Source organism: Triticum dicoccoides, chromosome 7A (genome assembly GCF_002162155.2).
Source record: "Triticum dicoccoides isolate Atlit2015 ecotype Zavitan chromosome 7A, WEW_v2.0, whole genome shotgun sequence".
Classification (NCBI taxonomy): Eukaryota; Viridiplantae; Streptophyta; class Magnoliopsida; order Poales; family Poaceae; genus Triticum; species Triticum dicoccoides.
Genome location: NC_041392.1, coordinates 622,566,710 through 622,579,952, shown reverse-complemented (window position 1 = coordinate 622,579,952; position 13,243 = coordinate 622,566,710).

Sequence of the window (13,243 nt, the reverse complement as noted above, 5' to 3'; positions counted from 1 at the left end):
GAGCAAGGGTTGAACCTAGTAATTTGTTACTAAGAATAGATAGAATGCCACCTTCTTGCAAGCAAATAGGGCCAAACAGCTTCCCAAAATCTATCATTTAAATCACCTTAGTTCTCCTGGAATCACCTGTTAAAGCGTTGGCTACATCTTTTCAAGCAAGCATGGAACAATTTATACATTTTGGCATATTGGCGGAAAACGATAGATCTTTGTTTGTTTTGCATGTGTCTTGAACAAATCTAGTTAAATTATGCTTCCCTTTACCAATCCGAAAGACCTCAACAAAAGTTTTTGTTGCAATAATGGATTTGAGAGTGAAGACATGTTCCTCTAAAGATGTTAGGTTGGAGCCCAAAGACTTTAAAACCTCAAATATATAAAAGTAATTCATATAGTCGTGATGTATGAAACAAATGTGCGGTTGTCGGTTAATTGGCAACACTTCGTGTGCGAAAAGGTTGGCTATACAATCATGATTTGTGAATCATGCTAATAAATTACTGAAGAAGCATCAAACTAAAGTTGTTCTCTTGTGTTATTACACCAGGCAACATATTTGCCTCTTCATCTCAATCACCAAATTAATAGCAACATTTAAGATGTCATATGATAGGAAATACAATTAAATTTGGTAAGCAACTCAAGTTATACTAGTGTACGGATAATTCATTGTTGTTGCCTTATAAAATGTTTATGTATAGTTACAAAGCAGAGACATGTAGGTTTATTAAGCAGACATGGTTTCACATGAGCATTACAAGTATTTCACTCTTGTTTGTTATAGATTTCTATCCAATTTTCATGAAAGGGATGTAATAATGTTTTAAATAAGTGTCTATTCCTTGCTACAATCATGTAGAATGTTTTGGGCAAATTCCATAAATATCCGCATGCAACCAAGTGGTTACATTACTTTTTCTAAAACAATTAGCTATCTAAGTCGGGTCATCCACCGGATTTGGAAGGCGCTTGGGTCCCTGATGCAGCTGGTATGACTTACCGTTGTGTTGTTCCAATGCAAGATGCAAGATTGGGCCAGACGATGGGGATGGAGTGCGGCGGAGGGTGGAATAAGCATAGGATTTTGATCTAGTTTTAATTTTGAAGGTGGAAATGGAAACGACAATGGAGCGAGTATTTGTGAGTAGATCTTAGTTGTCTCATATGATATGGGTCGTGTCCCATTCATTCATCTAAATGTTCTCCATATTTCCGAGTCCATCCTTTAAAAAAACAACCTAGGATGATGATATAAAAAACCTTGGGTGATGCTCGAAAGACATGATTTTTGGCCAAGAGACATCACCTACCATTTTCACATATTTGTGTGACTCACATTCTTGAAATAAAGTTAGACGGGGTTTGCTAGAATCAATGATAAATTGCGTGTACCTATTTTTGTTCGAATTAAACCCTAGGTTTGCACCTTTATGATAGATTCGTCGCTTGGAGTCATCGACGATGGTTTAGCTGTCTACCAGGGAAGGAAAATTGTTGGTCCAAGGGAGATTGACATGTTTGTAAGTTATAGCATTGATGCTATCAACTAAGACAAAGAGGAACTTGAAGTAAGGAACAATGTAGTAGTCAATAAAGAAATGATGGAATGCCATGAGTTAGAGCCAACGAGATACTAAAAAACAATGCGAACAACACATGAATACTAACTTTGATATCATAGAGTTTTATGTGCTAATGTGTCATGAAAATATATGTAAAACACATATTTGAAGTTGGCGGATAAGGGTTGGATCCTCGTACACTGTTATTAAGGATAGATGGATTGCACTGACCACTTCTGCATCAGTCATATAATTGAAATATTGAGTGCCTTCCGTGATCTTCCATATTGAGTTTTTTATAGCAGGCACTAGATATACAATGTAATTCTTGGTCGTGCGGGCGTATGTTGGCTGCTATGAGCGTCACATCTTACAAACAATCGAGGCCAAACAGCCTCCCGGAATAGATAACTTCGCCTTACTTCTCCTGAAATCACATGTTATGGCGTTTTCTATGTCTTTTGTAGCATGCATGGAACATTTTTATGCATTTAGGCATGTTTGGGGACACCGATAGGCCTTTATTTGTTTTGGATGTGTCCTGAACAACTTTTGTCAAATCACGCTTCCCTTTACCAATCTCAACAACCTCAGCATAACTTTTTGGTCAAATGGTGGATTTCAGCGTGAAGACACATTCCTATAAAGATGTTAGTTCAGAGCGCAAAGACCTTAAAACTTGAAATATGAAAAAGCAAGCCAGCTCATATAGTCGTCATGTATGAAACAAATATGAGAAAGTTAGTTAACTGGCAACACTAGGTGTGTGGAAAAGGTTGATTGTACAATCATGTGTAGTTACAAAGAAGAAGAACACATGTATATCTTATAATGAAGCGCGCAGAGACGTGTTGACTTGTCAAGCCGAAGTGGTTTCGCATGACTATTACAAGTATTCCACCTACGTTTGTTACAGAATGTTTATCCTATTTTCCTGAAATGGAAGTAACAATGTTTTAAACAAGTGTTTATTCCTCGCTACAATCATGTAGAATGTTCTGGACAAATTCCATCAATATTCACATACAACCGCGTTGATTTCATTATTTTTTTTCAAAAACAATTAGTTATCTCTGACTGGCCGTCCACCGACTTTTGGAGGTGCTCGGGTCCTCGATGCAGCTCGTATGACTTACCGTTGTGTTGTGTCAAGATGTGAGATTGGGTCAGACAAAGGGGATGGAACGTGGCAGATGGTGGAATAACCCTAGGATTTCGATCTAGTTTTAGTTTGGAAGGTTGAAATGGAACCAACAATGGAGTTAGTATTTTTTTAGTAGATCTCAGTTATCTCGTATCATATGGGTCGTGTCCTATTCTATCATCTGAATGTTCTCCAAATTTCTAAGTTCATCCTTTATTTTAAATTCGAACTAGGGTGACGATATCGAAAAAACCTTGGGTGATACTCGAAAGACATGATTTTTAGCCAACAGACATCACCTACCATTTAAACATATTCGTGTGATTCACACTCTTGAAATGAAGTTTGTGGGGGTTTGCTAGAAGATATGATAAAATTTGTGTACGTCTTTTTGGAATTAAACCCTATATATGTTTGCATTTCATGTCTCTTGTCAAGGCTTTAGTATATTTGGTGATAGTTTCGTCGCTTGGAGTCATCAACAATGGTTTAGCCCTCTATGGAGGACAAAAATTTATTGTTCCTAGGGAGATTGACATGTTTGTAAGGTATAGCATTGATGCTATCAGCTAAGACAAAGAGGAACTTGATGTAGAAGGAACGATGTAGTAGTGAATAAAAAAATGAAGGAATGACATGAGTCGCAGTCTAGGAGATACTCAAAAACAATGCGAAAAACACATGAATACTAACTTTGATATTATAGAGTTTTATGTGCCAATGAGTTCATGAAAATAGATGTAAAACACATATTTGAAGTTGGCGGAGGAGGGTTGGAGCCTCGCATGTTATTATTAAGGATAGATGGATTGCACTGACCACTTCATCATAAGTGATAGGATCGAAATAGTGAGTGCCTTCAGTGAGCTTCCATCTTGAGAGTTTTTAATAGCAGGCACTAAATATACAAGGTAATTCATGGTTCTGCAGGCGTCTTTTGACTGCTCCAAGCGTCTCCATCTTGCAAGTAAGTGGGGCCAAACAACTTCCAAAGATAGATAACTTTGCATTACTTCTCCTGAAATCACCTGTTAAGGCGTTGAATATGTCTTTTGTAGCAAAAATGGAACATTTTTATGCCTTTAGGCGTGTTTGCAGAAACCGATAGACCTTTGTTTGTTTTGGATGTGTCATGACAAATTCAATCAAGGCATGCTTCCCTTTACCAATCCTAACAAGATCAACAAATGTTTTTGGTCCAATGGTGGATTTCAGAGTGAAGACACATTCCTCTAGAGATGTTAGTTAAAGTCCCAAATACCTTAAAACATGAAATACTAAAAAGTAATTCAGCTAATATAGTTGTGATGTATGAAACAAATATGAGAATGTTGGTTAATTGGCAACACTAGGTGTGTAGAAAAGGTTGATTATACAATCATGAAGTGAATCATGCTAAAAAAATTGGTGATGATTCATCAAACTAAAATTTGGCTATTATTTTTTACTTGATCTCAATTGTCTCTTATGGTATGGGTCGCGTCCTTTTCTGTCATCCAAATGTTCTCCATATTTCGGAGTTCATCGTTTATTTGAAATTCAACCTAGGGTGATGATATCAAAAAAACCTTGGGCGATGCTCGAGAGAGATGATTTTTGGCCCAAGAGACATCACCTACCATTTTCACATATTAGTGTGATTCACACGCTTGAAATAAAGTTAGAGGGGGTTTGCAAGAAGCAATGATAAAATGTGTGTACCTACTTTTGTTGGAATTAATCCCTAGGTTTGCATTTCATGTCTTTTGTCAAAGTTCTAGCATACTTGATGATATATTCGTATCTCGAAGTTATCTACGATGGTTTAGCCATCTACTAGGGAAGGAAAATGGTAGTTCCGAGGGATATTGACATGTTTGATGCTATCATCTAAGACAACCAGGAATTTTATGTAGATGGGACTATGTAGTAGTTAATAAAGGAATGACGAAATAATATAAGTCAGAGCCTACCGAGTACCTAAAAACATTGGGAAAAACAAATATACCAACTTTGATATTATAGAGTTTTATGTGCCAACGAGTTCATAAAAATAGATGTAAACACATATTTGAAGTTGGTGGAGGAGGGGTGGAGCCTAGTACGTTGTTATCGAGAACAAATAGAATGCACTTGCCGCTTCATACTCAATGATAGAATAGAAATAGAGAGTGCCTTTAGTGAGATTTCTTCTTGAGATCTTTTTTATAGTAGGCGCTAGATATACAAGGTAATTCTTGGTTGTGCAGATGTCTTTCGACTGCTCTAAGTGCACCTCTTGCAAGCAAACGGGGCCAAACAACTTCCCAAAATAGATTGTTTAACTTCTCCTTACTTCTCCTGAAATTACCTATTTAGGAATTGACTATTAATTTTGTAGCAAGCATATAGTACAATTTATGACTTTAGGCATGTCGGCGGAAACCAATAGACCTTTGTTTATTTTGGTCGTGTCCTGAACAAATCCTGTCAAAGCATGCTTCCGTTCCCAACAACCTCAACGATTTATTTTGGGCTCAATGATGAAATTTGGAGTGAAGGCACATCTATCTATTACACATTATTATCAAATAAAAAAGATAAACAAGAGATTACGTCTGTTCACATAGATTAAATTATAGTGGTCGTTCATTTTTTATATCAATGACTGAAATTTATAGGATATAAACTTACATACAATATTGACATGTGTGACCAGTGCAACATGTCACGTAAAAATATCTTGCTATTAAATCTGTCAGATAGAACCCAGAGTACAAGGATAGACCGGAGTGTATACAAGGAAACAGTCATGGTTTCCATCAAGGAGTCATTGGCAACCACGAATACGACTCGACATCCATGCAATCATAAAAACACAAGGATATGTAACCACACCACCCACAATTTCAAATTAGACGACATGCAAATAAAAGGGCTACGATCATAGCTTTACGCGGCCATAACAACCCATATATACAGATACTGCTCAGCACACAAGCACACGTGCATGAAGTATAAGTCAAAAAGTGCAACTCAAACACGCCATCAAGAAAAAAATTGAAGTCTTTTTTTTTTGAGAAACACCTGTAATTTTATTCATACTCTTAACAATTACAGGTACACTGATTTGGATCTAAGATCTAAGAAAATAAAAAATAACTGCTATGACTAAGAATTACAATGAGATATCTTGAAAACACCTTCTTCGCGGTGTCAATCTCTACTAGAAGAAATACTCCAAAGACTTCGGTAAAGAGGCTGCAACTGGACTGGAGCAATGATGGTTTTTGAAAGCACCTTGAGTCGCACATTCAAAAAGATGGAAAGTCTTGATCGTTGAACGTACTTGGGCAGAGATGAACCCCTAGAAGTGCAGGCCGTCGGATCAATAGTATCTTCACCATGGTATCGATGAAAGATTTCAACTTCAGAAAGAATCAAACCGACAAAAAAAGGTTGACACACCAATATAAACTCTCTAATTTCTTGGCATCGCCAAAAAAATGAGAGTAAATTAATTCCCATAAAATATGATAATCACTAGATGACGACAAACAATGTAGAACTCTTCAAGATGTGAGGTCCCCTCACCTCACAGCGCCAAGATGGCAGCCAAAGGTGAGGGGACCAAAAATTCCTGGCTGAGGCTGCAGCCTTAATGAAACCCTCAAATCAAAGTCTATTGGAGCGATGAAACTCGATGCCTCACAATTATCAACCAGCAAAAACAAACCCACGATGTGCAAGTTGAAACCGGACAAAGCCACACCCAACTGCTTCACGTGACGTGCTACTTGATGTCCGATGAAGCCACACTTAACAGCCAACAAGAACTACCACGCGATGTGCAGCTTGACGCCCGACAAAGCCACACCCAACTACTTCACGTGAGATGCTACTTGATGTCTGACGAAACCAAACTTAACTTCTTCTCACCTTAATCATCAAGTTTGTTCTTTCTGTTCTATCGAAGGAAAAATACTTTCGAAAAAGCCATGCTCAACTGCTTCATGTGGCACACAGCTCGACGAGCGACGAAACCACGCCGAACTTCTTCTCACGTGAATCATCAAGTTTGGTCTTTATTATTCAGTAAGCTCACTTATTCTGGATAAAAACTTCATACGTGCCTCATCAATTGACAACTATCTTTCATTTATTTTGAAGGCAAAAGGCTATGGTATACAAGAAGTTGAACGACTTATCTAGAAGGAGACAAAATTGGAACATAGAAATGAAGGCAATAAGAATGTGGGATTGAGTCAATCCTATAATTGATTCACTTATTAGCCTAGAAAAATGAGAAACGATCTTGATGGATGAACAAGTATATTCTGGTGATTGTTTTGACAGGGAAAAACAATCGATGCTACAATCTGGAAGAATCGCATAGACAATTTCAAACCAAAGATCAACGAGTGATCTATTTATGCATTCGGCACTTTTAAGGTTATGCAATCCACACAAAAAACAGCCCAATGAGTAATCCAATTGTAATATTTTTTGCATACAATACAAAGGTCGCCAAAAGTTTTTCTAAATCTAACATTCTTAAGAAGTTGATCCCCACTAATTTCAACTAGTAGAATGCCCGTGCGTTGCCACGGGCATTTTACAACATTTAATGGTTCACTAGTAGAAAAAGGGCCTATTGTCCCGGTTCGTACGGCCCATTTGTCCCGGTTTTTGAACCGGGACTAAAGGGTCGTTATTAAAGCCCAAGGCCTTTAGTCCCGGTTCTTACACGAACCAGGACAGATGGGCCTCCACGTGGCCGATGCTGCGAGTCCAAGCAGGAGAACCTTTGGTCCCGGTTGGTGGCACCAACCAGGATCAAAAGACATCCACGCGTCAGTTGTTCAGGGGCTAGGTTTTTTGTTTTTTTTCTGAAGGGGGGGGAGGATTTGGGGGTTTTGTATGGTTAATTAAGGTGTTTCATATATTATGTTAGGTAGCTAATTAATTAACAGAGAGAAGTGTCCTCTCTTATCTCCGTGCTTGGTCGACGCTACATACTATATGTATAGAGAGGCCCTCGACACGCTAGCTATTAAGAAAATGAAGGAAACCTTTAAGGACAGAAGTTCGTCATGCATACCGAGAGAAGTGATCGACCTCTCCTTCTCCGAGAGATTGGTCGAACAACAAGTTTTCGTATTATCTATCCGACGCTACTGGCTACATACATATACAATATGTAAGATCTCTTACAATCCCCTAGCATCTGAAATCAAGTTCCACGTGGTATTCTCCGGCTTTATTGATGACGTGGTCAAGAAAGAATCCCGCCAATTCCTCTTGAATTGCTTTCATGCGATCTTCTGGTAGGAGTTCATTCTGCATCTCCCACGTCTAATTTGAAGACGGGGGTTAATACATATATATGAATGAAACTCAACAGAAATGATGGTGTAATAAAATGAAATTCTGAATATTATTGTTTACGCACATCAAATTGTCTTTTAGAGTAGCCTCGCTTATCTTTGCAAGTCGCGTTGTAGATGAACTCGCACACGTAGTATCCACAGTAATCATTCCCTTATTCCTGCCACAAGCACTTTACGAGAAATAGAGGTCAATCAAACTAATAATGAAGCATTATAAATGGCATTGATGAAAGTAGCTAGAATCAATGGGAGATGCGCGGAACTAGCTAGCTAGTAGTACTTACTTTCGGGTATGTATATCGTAGCTCCTTTGGCAGTCCTGGAGCTTCTCCGGTGAACTTTTTCCAAACCATGCAAGACAAAGAAAATAATTATTACTTGAGATATCAGGAAATGAACAAAAAGTTGCCGATATGGTGCGATAATGATCGATTGAACTTGTTGAGAATTTTAGTCATGCCTGCATAGGTCTCGGGATCTTTTCGTCTCGAGTCTAAAACGGTTACTAGTCCCTACTCAAGCTTAATCTCCGGGAGAATATAGTGGAAGCTGCCCACACATGCATAACTCATCAATTACATTACTATAACCTCGCTCGAGTAATAAGGGAAACAGAATATGCACAAGACAGTAACACTCACTTGAAGTTGTAAGGAAAGAGTATTTTATCTTTGTTTTGATTTATTATCAATGATTTGAGCAAGTTGGCCTCGACATCTTTGGCGCTCTTTTTAACCTGAAATTCATCTATGAGATTTGTGTTAATGAACCCAATATCATACATTTTTGCTTTTCCGCACTCGACGAACTTCAATCTGCATAATATAGTGAGGATAATTATTAATACATGGAATGAAAGAGCTGAGCTATATATAGAGACTTAATGACAGAAGTAGTACTTACATACAGTAGCAAGTGACCGTTAATTTATCGAGAGCCTTTTGATTGAAAAACTAAAAGAACTCTGTCGTGGGAAAGATTCCGAAAATAATAAGGTATAGGGTAACGGAGCATGATCTATCGAGATGCATATGGGTAACATGGTGGTTTTAGCAAGTTCGGGCCTCTCACGGTGGAGATAACAGCCCTACGTCTCGTGCTCCGGAGAGGCTTTGTATTATCTGAGTATGTATCCGGAGATTACAATGTGTGAGATAAGGGAATGGATCCCATGCCTGAGCTAAGTCCTGAGACTAATGGTGAAAAGAGAGAGAGAGGTGGAAGAAAAGCCCCCCTCGTCTAGTGGTGGGGGTGGCTTATATAGAGTGCGCCACCCCCTCACCTCCTATGTTACAAAGTGGGGCATGAATGTCATAATACCAGCCCACTACCAAGCCCTCACTATGAGAATGATGCCGACTGCTTTGCTGTATGCTGGTCTTCGTATATCCGAGTGAGTCGTACGGTCGAGTGGATGGTATGCTGCTTGGTCGAGTGGATAGTATGCTGCTTGTCCGAGTGGATAGTATGCCTGTATAAAATTTATCTGGACCCACATGTTGTGTGGACCCCATGCTTTATGATATTTCGACCATTCATGGGCCTACCTATTATGTGTATCCCCAACATTAGCCCCCGAATCGATTGTGATTTTGCAGAACGAGTTCGTGAAAGACACAATTTGGTCCGAGTGATTACGGAAATACTCGGTACTTGTCATCGTGCTTTCAGACAACCAAGGTTTGAACAAAATCTCAATGGATTCTGGTACTGTGATTCCCGACTGATCTGGGGTAAGTGCCCGCGAGGAGCAACTTGGTGACATTCGATCATCTCTCGGAAGAGGTTAACTTGTGATCAGAGTATGGATGTGTCACTAAATCCGGGCAACAAGATTGACGCATGGACTGTTCTCTCGGAGAGATGCCATTCTTATCCCGGAGGAACGTCAATACGAGTCGGTTCTTGATCCAAACTTATGAGTTTCATGCTTTGAGTCCTAGGAGAAGGCTCAAGACAGGTCCACAGAGGAGCGTTAAACTCACCTTATAGCAATTTTTTTGGTAGCCGATGGGAGCCTTTAGAACTTGTTTGTTTGTTGTTCATCACTCGGACTGGTCAGGTCGTACCAAGTGGAGATTACTCCAGTGGGGGCACGCTGAGTGCACCCACTGGGTGTAGTCCCCGAGACCGCCCTCGACTGCGGGCAGTCGACGGGGGTCTGAGAAAAGTAAAAATCTTCTTGGCCGGTACCGATTGAACTTGTTCCTCTCCGGCTCAGAGGTCGAGTAGTACTTGAGAATATGGTATTGGTCTAGCTTGTTTCTCCTCGACTCAGAAGTCGAGTAATACTTGAGTGATCTGGAGCTGGTCTTGACCGAGCAAAAATGTTTCTTTCTGAGTTCTCTTCCAGTGGGGGCATGCTGAGTGCACCCACTGGGTGTAGTCCCCGAGCCTCTGTCGGACTAGATGAGTCGGGCAGAGGGTTTAAGTCTCCTGGTAAACCTCCATGCAGTCGACACCGTAAATATCTTTTAGGATGAAATTGAGTGAATCGGATGCATCTTCAGACGCTTGACATGGTAAATAAGCTCAGCCTGGAGCTGAGTCAGTCGAACTGATCTTCGTGCACTCGGCACGGAATAAATTCAGCCTGGAACTTGGTAAAGCAGGTGAATCTTCGTGCTCTCGGCACGGTGAATGAACTCGGCTTTGAAACTCCCGACTGTAGAAAAAAGCTGGACACTCCAGGGAGTGGTCGTTCCAGTAATACTTCTTATATTGACCGTTAGATTTTGCGTGAAAGGGGTATTTGTCCGAGTGTACATGCTTCCCAACTGATATGGGTATGTTTACTGCAAGGAAAAACTTGGTGGCATTCGTATGTCTCCCGGAGGAGATAGACTAGTGGTCTGACATCGACATGCCATGAAACCCGAGTGGCGAGGCTAGTGTGTGGGCTGACTCTCCGGAGAGATGCCACTCATCATTCCGGGGGAACACCAGTGCATGCCATCTCTGAGTCCAAGTTTGTGAAACTGACGCCTTGGAGCCTAGGATAAGGGCCAAGTGTATCCATAGAGGACCATCGTTTCACCCTTTTGCAGTCCTAAAGATGACTTCAATAAATGACTTGGACGATCATCCGAGTGAACGGTACCTACCCTTATAAATTTTCGGCGGAACGAGCATGTATGGTCAGAAAGATACTCCTGATGTGATCAATGGGTTGATCGAATGGGCATAACCCCTGAGGGCAGCATGGCCAATGGCTGAGCGTAGCCCCCGAATGATGCTCGAAAGAGGTAAGCTTGCTACAGAGTGTGATATGAGGTTTGATCATATGAGTAACTTAGTCGTTCCCGTGTTGGGGGTGTAGAGGTAAAGACATGTCCAACTGATGGTGACGTGTGAGGTGGCTAAGGGGCGATGATGTGTCCAACCGAGTGATGACACGCGGGGCGGTCGAGTGGTGAAGACATGCACAACCGAGTGGCAACGCGCGGGGCGGCTGAATGGTGAAGATGTGCACAACCGAGTGGCGAAGCGCGGGGCGGCCGAGTGAGGATGCGCGAGGTGGCCGAGTGAAGGACTATGTGTCCAGCCAAGTGGTGGCGCGCGGGGCGGCCGTGTGACGAAGGCATGTACAACCAAGAGGCGACGCGCGGAGCGGCCAAGTGGTGAAGACGTGCGCAACCGAGTGGCGGCGTGCGGGACGACTGAGTGAAGATACGTGAGGTGGCCGAGTGAAGGACTACGTGTCCAGCCAAGTGGATGAAATTGTCTTCGAAGGAGTTGGCCAGATGCTTTCGAAGTTAATGTAGCGACGAGGTTGATGTAGTGTGGATGCGACGCAACAAGGCCGGCGTGACAACTGAGTCTGAGTAGGAATGAAGATGGCGCGCAGAGCGTCTGGGTGATTATAAAACTTGTCAAAGTGTGGGTCGAATGCACTTGTTGAAGTGAAGGATCTAACTAGTGATGAAGCACTCGACCACTCAGGAGAGTGTCATTCCAAATGAATTGCAGCCCCCGAGTGTGGCGTAGCTCCCGAGCGTACTACAGGCTTCAACAACGGACATGTCAAAATACGGGAAATATAGTGTTGAATGGATAATTTGTAATTCATCGAGTCGGACTCGGGTAAGGATGAGGAGAAATTTCCGAGTGATACTCGAAAGAGGCAAACTCGCAAAAAGAGTGACGTGTGAAGTTTAATTATAAAAGGGACTTATCTGTCTCATGCCTGACGAGGTCTATATTATCGATGAAGAGGATTCCACAAAGGGGTTGGCCGGATGTGTTTGAAGCCAACAGAGCGACAAGGTCAGTGTTGTGCTGCGCTAGGACCAGTATGGTGACCGAGTCCGAGCAGCGATGAAGTTGGCGCATAGGGCCGTCGAGTGATCGCGTAACTTGTGTAAAAAATGGCACAAGTCAACAAAATAATTTCTTAAGGAAATTTGATGTGTGCTGAAATGATTTGTGTGAATAACACCCATAGACACCTGCTGGGAGTGCAAGGGGCTTGCTGGTTAACCAGCAAGAGTCTAAAGGAGCGAAGGATTCGTTCAAACTTGTCGAAGCGAGAGATCCTACTGAACTCGTTGAAATACTGGCTAAAATAAAACGGAAGTGTAGTGTTTCGACTGAGTTGCAGCCCCGGAGGACCGATGCAAACTCGAAATGAAGAACGACACATGGTGTTCGTGAATGATGTGTGCGAAAAAATGGAAGTTGGACTCGGGAGTCACATAACTAGTACTAAACAAGTATGTGAAAATAAACAGCCGAGCGTACGTGATGTGTGAATTACGGGATACTCGGGAAGACGGAAATAACAGAATGTAAAATGACTTAGCTGTCTGAAGGCGCGCGAGTGGCCGAGTGGTGATGAGGCGACCAACCGAGTGGCAACGCGCGGGGCGGCCGAGTGGTGACGAGGCGATGGTGACAGTCGACCTTCGTCTCGGTGTCCTTACGGATAGGGATGAAGCGCACATTATACTTGTGATTCAACTCCTTGAATTAGAGGTTTGCTCTTGTCTCAGTCGGATTTTGGCTACTTAGGCGAGTCCTTGGACTGCAGCTAAGCCTCCGAGTGGGAGGGTTGCTCATCACTCGGTAGGATTTCAAACACTTAGGCGAGTACTGGACTGCAGCTAAGCCCCCAAGTGGGATGTTTGCTCTCCACTCGGTAGGATCTTTTTTTCAAACTTAGGCGAGTATTGGACTGCAGCTAAGCTCCC